The sequence below is a fragment of the Microcebus murinus genome, chromosome 4 (assembly GCF_040939455.1).
Source record: "Microcebus murinus isolate Inina chromosome 4, M.murinus_Inina_mat1.0, whole genome shotgun sequence".
In the NCBI taxonomy this organism is placed as follows: domain Eukaryota; kingdom Metazoa; phylum Chordata; class Mammalia; order Primates; family Cheirogaleidae; genus Microcebus; species Microcebus murinus.
This window is the reverse complement of record NC_134107.1, coordinates 23368270-23377840: the sequence shown is the minus strand read 5'-3', so window position 1 is coordinate 23377840 and position 9571 is coordinate 23368270. Positions and strand designations below refer to the sequence as shown.

The following is a 9571-nucleotide window of genomic DNA, read 5'->3' as shown; positions in this document are numbered from 1 at the left end:
GAAACTGATCTTGAGCCTGACTCTCCAGGCGACCCCAACCCCCTGCTTGGGGACTTTGCAAGAGGACTTTTAATAAATTTTCCTGCATAAACAACTAGATTCCACTGGCCTGCTTATAACTAATACATATGGTGGTTAATATTATTTTATAAATGAAGAGTCATCAAGTCCTCTAGGCCTCCACCTCCCGAGGGGACGCTAGGCCAGCTGGCATTGGCTTATGAATCCCACATCTCAAGCGTGCTTGCCTGAGCTGAGTGTCTGCAGTTGGAACCTGGTGTGAGATCTAATTCCATGCCTGCCTTCACCTGGCCCTCCAGCCCGGGGAATTAACCTGAGACCATGAGGGGTGGGAACTCCCTGCCCCTCCCTGCAAGCTGTCATCTCCTTGTCCCTCTCCAGGCCACTCTCGATTGGCTGCAGTGAGCACTGTGGACACCAGAGGGCGATAAACACTCATTTTGGAGGGAAGAGTGCATGAGTTTCTCTCTCTCTTCCCACACCCCCATTTCTGTTGGGGAAAAAAAATGACTTGGACACAACTAACTAGTCCTTATTCTTTCTTTCTTTTTTTTTTTTTTTTTGAGACAGAGTCTCGCTTTGTTGTCCAGGCTAGAGTGAGTGCCGTGGCGTCAGCCTAGCTCACAGCAACCTCAAACTCCTGGGCTCAAGTGATCCTTCTGCCTCTGCCGCTGGAGTAGCTGGGACTACAGGTATGCACCACCATGCCCGGCTAATTTTTTTTTCTATATATATTAGTTGGCCAATTAATTTCTTTCTATTTATAGTAGAGATGGGGTCTCGCTCTTGCTCAGGCTGGTTTCGAACTCCTGACCTCGAGCAATCCGCCCACCTCAGCCTCCCAGAGTGCTAGGATTACAGGCGTAAGCCACCGAGCCTGGCTTAACTAGTCCTTATAGCTCTAAAGCAGCCACTATTGTGGGTGCATTGCCCACAGCTTACAGGTGAGGAAACAAACCCAGAGAGGCCAAGGGCCATGCGCAAGGTCACATGGCCAGAAAGTTAGCAGAGACCTGAGCCCACCCCAGGGCTCCCAGAGGAGGGCTGAGCAGACACTGTGGCTTGCATAGGGAGGGTCACCGGGAGAAGGGAAGAAGGGAGTGTGGTGTCCCTGTCTTCTTGCAAAGGTCTGCGTAGCACTGTGGCTACTCAGAACGCTCTCAATACGAATGTGAATCCAGCCAGGATTGGTTGATCCCTGGATTGCAAACTCAGTTGCCCACAGGAGCCAGGCAGGTCACAGAAGTGCGGGAAGCAGGCGAGGTGAGCAATAGGGAGTGGTGGGGACTGTGGCCAGCTGGAGGTTGTATGTTGTAACTGGAAGGGGCAGCCACAACTCAGGTCCAGCCAGCTACTGCCCTGTTGGAAGGCACCTCAAGATATTTCGATGTTCCTACTTTTCAACAGTAGCTATAAATCCAAATGTCAATGCGAAATTTCCCAATTTTCATATTGTGGCAACAAATTCAAAACTTTTTCAACTCAACTCTCTGAGCCTTGGCATTCTCGACTGTACAATGGGGAGAATGTCTACACCATTGGCTTCTTGGGCCACAAGAGTGTTCTTTTTAACCCTGACTCAGGGAAGGATCTCCAACTGATTCTGTGCAGCTGCCCCCAACAGCTGGTGTGAGAACTTCCCTCTCCACAGCGCCGCCTCGTCCATCTCAGGGGCCTATGGGTACAGGTGTACCCCACTTGATTTCACTTCACTTTATTATGCTTTGTAGATACCGCATTTTTTTTTTAGGAATTGAAGGCTTGTGGCAACCCTGCATTGAGCATTTTTCCAACAGCATGCACTCGCTTTGTGTCTCTGTGTCAGCATTCTTCGGCAATATTTTTTAAGTAAGTTATGTTCATTGTGTATTTTTAGACACCATGCTATTACACACTTAATAGATCACCGTATACTGCAAACATAACTTTTAAATGCACTGGGAAACCAAAAAAAAAAAAAAAAAAAGTATGTGACCCCCTTTATTGCAATATTGACTTTATTGCTATGGTCTGGAACTGAACCCTCAGTGTCTCTGGGGTGCATCTGGAGTGCACCTACATCTGGAGACTCTGCAAAAGGATTGTCCAGAGGATTCGTCTCTGTTTTCTGCTTTGCTGCCCCCACAACTCTTCCCTGTGGGTGCAGAAGCCGGGGTAGATGGTCTATAACGCTATCTCCTGGGATTCCAGGACAAAACTGCTTAATGTTTATTACATAGAGAGAGAGAGAATATTTTTAATAATCACTTTGATCTTATCTTTTTAAATTTTGTTTTTGTGTATGGTTTATAATATGAAAAATGGCTAGTAAAATAGTGCATACATAGTACAATTTATAAATAAATAACATATATTGGGGTGTGGGCTCATGGCCCTTTGGGGTTTCTAACTCCACAATGGGGTTGAGCTGATGTCTGAAAAGGAAAAGGAACAGGTGCAACAGTGACTTGTGGATAAGGGGACATCATTTAATAGTTCCAAACAGTTACCCAAGCGCCACAGTTGTAATCTGAATCAACAAGTTTCATAATATGTAAAGGACTGCACAAATGCTGGTTATCAAAGTAGCTAAATAAAACTTAAATTAGTCGTTTTAAAAATGCCTGGCCCATGGTACAGGTTACTTTGAAAACGGTAGCTGCCATTATTAGTGTTGTGGTTGCTATGGCGACGTTGCAGTGTACATTCCCCACTGTGCCAAAAGCCCCTGAGGCCAGGGCTGGGTGGGATTAACCCCGGGACCTTCAGCTGTAGTAGGGGGCAGGGTGGGATATGGGCAGGGCCTAACCGATCTTTTTAAAGTGACTGTGACAGGCACAAATCAATGGCTCAGCCTCTTGGTGGGAACTTGGGCCCTTGCCCCAGCTACAACCCAGCTATAATGGGCTTAGAATTCAGATCCCCATTAAGCGCTTTGGAGAAGAAAATAAAGGTCAGTAGCCTGCTGAGCCCATTCAAATGCAGGCCTTAATGTGCTTAGAATAGAGAAAGAGAGAAAGAGTTGGAGAAACTGTTATTAACCACTTCCCGGCCTGAGACTCAGCAAGAGGATGGAGCACGATGCAGAGTTTTGCCAAGGGCTTGCTGGGGCTCAGCTGTCTGGGGCCAGTGCTCTTTCTGCCACCCAAGCAGGAAGCAGGGGCCCTTCAAGGCCCTGGGGAAGCTCTTTGACTCAGGGTGAGCCTTTGGGGTAGACCATGTGGTTCAGCCATGGCTGCTCAGAATCTGGGTCCCTGCAGTACTGACCAACTTGGGCCTTTTCCTTAGGGCTCAATTTCTGCAACTGAAAATTGGGTTGGCTATAAACTGTCACTTCTCTTCCCTCCATCACTTATCAGTTGTATGGCTTTAGGCAACTTACTTAGCATCCGAGTGCCTCCATTTCCACATCTTGGAAATGGGCACAAAATAGTATGCACCTCATGGGGTTGCTGCTAGAAGGATTAAGTGGGTTGTTGCTATGAGGATTGAGTGGGTGCTATGGAAGCTTCTGACTTTGAGGAAAATGCAGGTTGAGGAGAGGAAGTTGCTGCTTTTATTCTGAGGACTCTTGAAGAAAGAAGATCTTAATCCAAGCACTCAAGACTAATTGTCCATTGCTGGACTTGTTCATTTGTGCACAAGTGCTTGTGCAAGACATATTGTATACCATTTCCTCTAAATCAACTGAATTCGGACTCTCAGCTCCCCATCAGAGGAAATTCTACTCCAGCCATTCTCAGGGCCCACTTGGGGCAGATGGTATTTTCCTAAAGTGGCTGCAACAATATCTCCTGTCCCACAAGCTCTTCCAGAACTTCGCCACCCTCTCCCTCGAACCAGGTGAGCCTTTGTGATTGCCTCCACTAACAAAACGGAAAGGAAATGATGCCATGTGACTTCCAAGGCTGGGTCACAAAATGCCACGCCCTTCTAAGTTTGTTCTTAACCCACAGCCCAGTTGTGAGGAAGCCCAAGCAAACCTGTGAAGTGGCCTCATGGGGAGAAACTGAGGCTTTTGGTTCACAGCCCTGGCTGCGCTCCCCGCTGACAGCTAGCGACAACTGGCCATGTGAGCAGGCCATCTTGAAAATGGACCCTCTAAGCGGCCGGCATTGCGCAGAGCCTTCACTGCTGTGCCCACCCAAAACTACAGATTTATGGGCTATGAAACGAGTGGGTTGGTTACATAACAATAATAAACAGTTATAAACAGTTATCCCCCTCACTCTCCCCCTCCTTCCCTCCTTTCCTCCACCGGAGTTGTGCAAAAATCTTGAGGCCTTACTTAAACCCAGGTACCAATAAGAAACCGACCCCATGTTCTTGCTAACAAGGACCTTGAGGTCTCTTGCCCCCTGCCCCTGGGCCACCTTTGGGGTGGGAGAATCTTCTGAGAGACTGGGAAGCCCATGGCCATACCCCTTTGAGGTCTCGCCAAACTACCATCTCCCCCCACCTCCGGTTGGCCATTGGTATCTTCTCTCAAGACTTGGTGGAGGGGCTCTTCTCACCCCTTCCCCCACCTCCGGAACTCCTGGCTTCACTTCTGGAATGGACTAAAGAATTTCGAAAAGGTGGAGTCTCCCACTAGAAGCCTGGCTCTACTCTCTGCCCAGGGTGAGTCATGACAAAGCCATACTCCTACCGGAAGAGAGGGAATGAAGACAGACCTGGGCGAGCCAACCAAGTGTGATAGTCCAGTGAATGACTCTGCTACAGTTTGACAGTGTCCCCCAGATTTCATGTGTTTGAAATTTAATCCTCAAATTCATATGTTGATGGTATTTGGAGGCAGGGCCTTCGGGAGGTAAATAGGATGAGATAAGGTCATCAGGGTGGGGTCCTGATGATGGGAGTAGTGGCTGTATCAGAGGAAGAGAGACCTGAGTTGACATACTCTTGCTATCTGACCATGTGATGCCCTCTACCGTGTTATGAGACAGTAAGAAGGCTCTCACCAGACACAGCTCCTTGACCTTGGACTTCCCAGGCTCCAGAACTGTAAAAAATAAAATTATTCTCTTTATATATTACTCAGTGAAATGGTTTCGATATTTGTCACCTCCAAATCTCATGTTGAAATTTGATCCCCAAGGTTGGAGGTGGGGCTGAGTGGGAGGTGCTTGGGGGTCCTGGGGGAGGATCCTTCCTGAATGGCTTGGTGACCTCTTTGTGATAATGGGCTCTATTTCTATTAGTTCACAAGAGCTGGTTGTTTAAAAGTGCCCAGTGCCTCCTCTTGCTCCTTCTTTTGTCCTGTGACACACCTGCTCCCCCTTCACTTCTGCCTTGACTGGAGGCTCCCTGAAGCCCTCAGCAGAAGCAGGTGCTGGCACCATGCTTCTCATACAGCCTGCAGAACCATGAGCCAAATAAACCTCTTTTCTTTATGAATTACCTAGTATCAGATATTACTTTATAGTAATGCAAAACGGACTGAGACACCCAACCTGTGGAATTCTGTTACAGCAACAGAAAATGGACTAAGACAGACCCAGACACACATCTGCTCAACAACTGTCCATTAAACTTCCAGGTACTGTGCTAAGTGCTGGGGGTACAAGGCCAAATGACAGTGGCACTACAGACTCGGACAAGAAATGCATTTGTGTCCACCCAGAGCCCACACTCACCTTGATCATGCTTCAGGTACCTAAGAACCTGGAAACCTCCACCTCACTGGCCCAAGCCCACTTTTAAGACTTGCAAAGCCTCCAGCCCAGGTCCATCCTCCTGAGGGTGCATCCTGTCCCTAATGTACATTCACAGAGGGGTGACAAAGACATGGCTATACGCAAAGTGCATGGACAGGGTTTGGGCATGTGGACTAGAGTGTTCACATGCCAAAGTCCTAGGCCACTCGTGACACACAATAGAGATGGGGCCGGGAAGAGGAGTGGGTGGCCTGAGAGCTGGGGTCAGGTTGACCTTCCCACACTACCATGTTTTTGCATGTAATTCCAAAGAGTCCAAGAATTCTAAATTTGAACACGATCTTCTTGGTCATTATAAAGAATATTTGTCAAGGTAGGATACATATATTTCATTTTATAGTCAGTTAAATGTTTAAATACAAGGTAGGTGGTCCTCGATTTGCATTCCTAATGGGCTGCTCATGTTGGGGTAGGGCTTCAAAAAGGGACCAGTGCTCCAGGCTAAGAGTCCTGCAGGGAGACCCTATTCTATGGGGCTCAGAGGGTGGTGGTGGGGTATGGCAGAGATTCCAGAAGGCCTACAGGCTGCCCTCCATGCAGCCACAGCTGCCTCCATCTCTAATCTGGAGTGGCAGAGACAGGAAGGGGGAGCAGATGGGACTAATGGTGGGAATGTCTGCCTGGGGGGAGAGAGGGCTGACAGGATCCAGCTGTTTTGCAATTCCCAGTCACCATCACAGACACCCCCAGCTTGGAGGGAAGGAGTATGAAGCAGGGTGGGAGAGGAGGGTATTTTATGCCCATTTTGCATGGGTTGGGTAGGATAAGGAGCTGGAGCCCAGCTCACGACAGAATAGCACAGTGCTTCTCAAAACGTGGACCCTGGACCAGAACCCACATCATTTGGGATTTTATTAGGATTTTGCAGGATAGATGGTGTCCCTCTGTGGGGAGAACAACCAGATGGGACACTGCTGAGTTTAAAGGATTCCCCAGCCCAGCTCCCCCAACTCGGTGTGGAGCTTCTGAAAAGGATACATTGTACTGGGAAGAGGACATCATTGAGCATGCATACGTGCAAGCAATGGCTCACACCGTCATGAACACTGTCACACTGAGCCTTCAACAGCCACCCTCAAGACTGGCATTATCGTTATTGCTGTTGTTATGATTCCCTGTTTAAGGACTCTTCCTAGAGAGGTTAAATACCTCGCCTCACCCTGGGTTAAAAAGCTAGGAGGAGGCTAAGTCTGTGTGATTCTCAGACCACCCTAACTTCTTTACAGTTTGCTCAGCAGTGGTTCAAACTTGAGTGTGACTCAGAATCACCCGGAGGCTTTGTTAAAACAAATTGCCCCACAGTTTCCCATTCAGTAGGACTGAGATGGGGCCTCAAAATACACAAGTTCCCAGATGACGCTGCTGCTGGTCTAAGGACCACGCTTTGAGAACTACTGTGCTGGGCTGGAATCCAGCGCCCTGCCCTGCTCCACCCATGCAAAACGGTGGGTTGTAATCATGCCCTTCCCACAATGCTGCTGTGAGATGCCAGTGAGATAATGGGCAGGAAAGCGCCTTGTCAGCAGCACAGGTGAGTGGCCCTGGTCATTAACCAGCTAACCTGCCCAAGGCTGGTCCCTGGAGTCTGGGAGTGCAAAGGGCTGGGCCCCACGCCACCTAGAGATCTTTTGCAGCCCACTTTAATTCTGGGCCACATTTTTGGGAAAGCCAGCTTTGAGGGTGCAGGCCCACAGCCCTTCCCGCCACCTCAACCAACCCACACCCCCTCCCCCACCCCAGGCAGCCTGCTGGGCACTGCCCCAACAGCAGCTGGCCTGGGCCACTTCTCCAGGGGCCGGGCCAGGCAAGCTGGGGCAGCGGCACGCCTGTGATTCAGGGCCTGAGGCCGGATCCCGCTCACCGCCGCCTCCCCCGTGAGAGTCAGAGCCTGGGACTTGTCTTCTCCAAGCCTTAAACTGGGCATCAGCAAAATGGGCGCAATATGAGTACCCGTGAGCTGTGGGAATTCAGGGGCCAGTACTTTTCACAGCGCTTGGCATGGAGCCTGGCCCTGGCAAGGGTTCAATCAACGGGAGCTGTTAGCATTTTCAAAAAGTGCTGCCTCCCGATAGAGGCCCCGGCTGGGAACGCAAGCCGCTCCCACGCCGTTCCCCGGTTGCACCCGGATACACCCGCCCTGGAAGACCAGCGTGGGGGCCCCCAGGGCTGCCCGCGCAGAGCTGGGGTTGGCAGGGCTGGGCGCGACTGGGGAGGCGCGGAGGCCAGGCCTGGGGGAGGGGGCGTGGCCGGGGCGTGGCCTCCCCGTGGAGGGCCAGGGGGCGGGGCGATGGGGGGCGGGGCGATGGGGGCGGGGCGATGGGGGGCTGGGGGGGCCACCAGCCGCCGGGAAGAGACGGGGACGGGTGCGGAGGGCCGCAGAGGGGCGGGACCGATAGGTAGGGCTGGGAGCGGGCAGGGCTCGGGAGGGCTGGAGGGCACCGAGTGCGGGAGGCGGCGGGGCGGGGGGCGGGCCTCACCGCTGTGCGGGGTGCGGAGTGCGGCGGCCGGTGGGCGGGGCCTCGTCTGGCCGGACCCTTGGGCCTTCCCGCAGGGCTCGGGGGCGGGGCCTCCGGAGGGGCGGGGCCTGGCTGCGGCCGCTGCGTTCCCCCACAGCGTCCGGGAGGGGACCGCGGAGGGACCGAGCCAAGCGCTGCGCAGTCGGACGCTGACTGGGGAGCGAGCGGGCGACGCAGGGTTCGCAGCGCGGAGCGAAAACAGAGCCAGCAGGTAAGACGAGGGGCAGGGGCCGAGGCAGGCCGGCCGGACAACCAGAAACAAAGTTAGTTTTCGCTCCCGCTTGCGCAGCTGGCTCCGACAGCCTTCTCGCAAACAGTGACAGGTCGGGGCAGCTGGTGGGGAGAAGGAGCATTAGCCTGAACCCCCAGTTCTCTGGCCCCCCAATGCACCAGCTGTGTGACCCCGAGTCTGTCCCCCGACCTGGCTCTGAACCTACGGTAGGTTCCAGTAGGAGGAAGTTGAACCAGGTGAACTCCACGCTCCAGTGGCCCTTTCTCACTAAAAGCCCGGAAGGGCAGGCTTGGCAGGTGACAGCAGGCTGCAGCTCAGCCACAGGTGTTTGTGCTGTCCAGTTCCTCTCCCTGCAAAATGGGACTGAGCGAAGCGAATCGCTTTAAAGGTCACACTGGTTCCTCACATGGGGCTGGAGCCCAAGCCACAAGTCCTGGGGAAGGGGCGCTCAAAGCAGGGAGGTTTCAATTCCCCCTTACTCCCACCTCTCACCATTTCTGATAGCTCAACTGAGCAAGGCCCTCTAAGACGTCAAGTCGCAAACTCAGCGGGTCAGCCAGACTTCCAGGTGAGCTGGCCTGAGAGGCTGAGAGGGGGCGAAAACTGGGGCACAGTTCTTACCCTGGTGCGTGGGAAAAGAAGGGAAGACACCAAACCTTGGGCCCAGTGTCAAGCCCTGGGCACCAGCAGCTCTTGCTGCATACCCAGGTTCATTTCTTGGGCTAGAGTGCTCTGGCCCTGTGGCAGTGGGTGTCCTGTGCCGGCCACGGTAGCTGGGGAGCCGAGTTCAGTGGTCAAAGGCTTGGGGCCTTGGGACCAAACTGACTTGGATGCTACTGCCCCTCCAAACTTCAGTTTCCTCCTCTGTAAAGTGGGGATAATGGCAGCATCCAACGGTACCAGCGAGCACTAAATAGAATAATGTGTATACCGTGCTTAGCAAGCGCCAGGTGCCCAGCAAGGCCTCGGTATGTGACAGCTGCCCTGATGTGGATGGGCAGGTGATGGGCTGGCTTCCTGCTGGGGAATGAGCCCTTTCTCTGGGGTGGGGAGTTGAGGGGGAAGGCTCGGGCTGGCTGCAGCCCCTCCTGACCTTGTGAGAGCCA

General features: G+C 52.4%; 1 protein-coding gene across 1 annotated transcript in view; it reads left to right on the top strand.

Annotated features, from left to right (window-relative positions):
- Positions 1-8341: 8341 nt before the first annotated feature.
- CD82 (CD82 molecule) overlaps positions 8342-9571 on the top strand; it is a 49547-nt gene continuing 48317 nt past the window's right edge. Inside the window, exon 1 of the mRNA XM_012790380.3 lies at positions 8342-8444. The gene's annotated coding sequence lies outside the window, so the exon portion shown is untranslated. The remainder of the gene's footprint in view (positions 8445-9571) is intronic.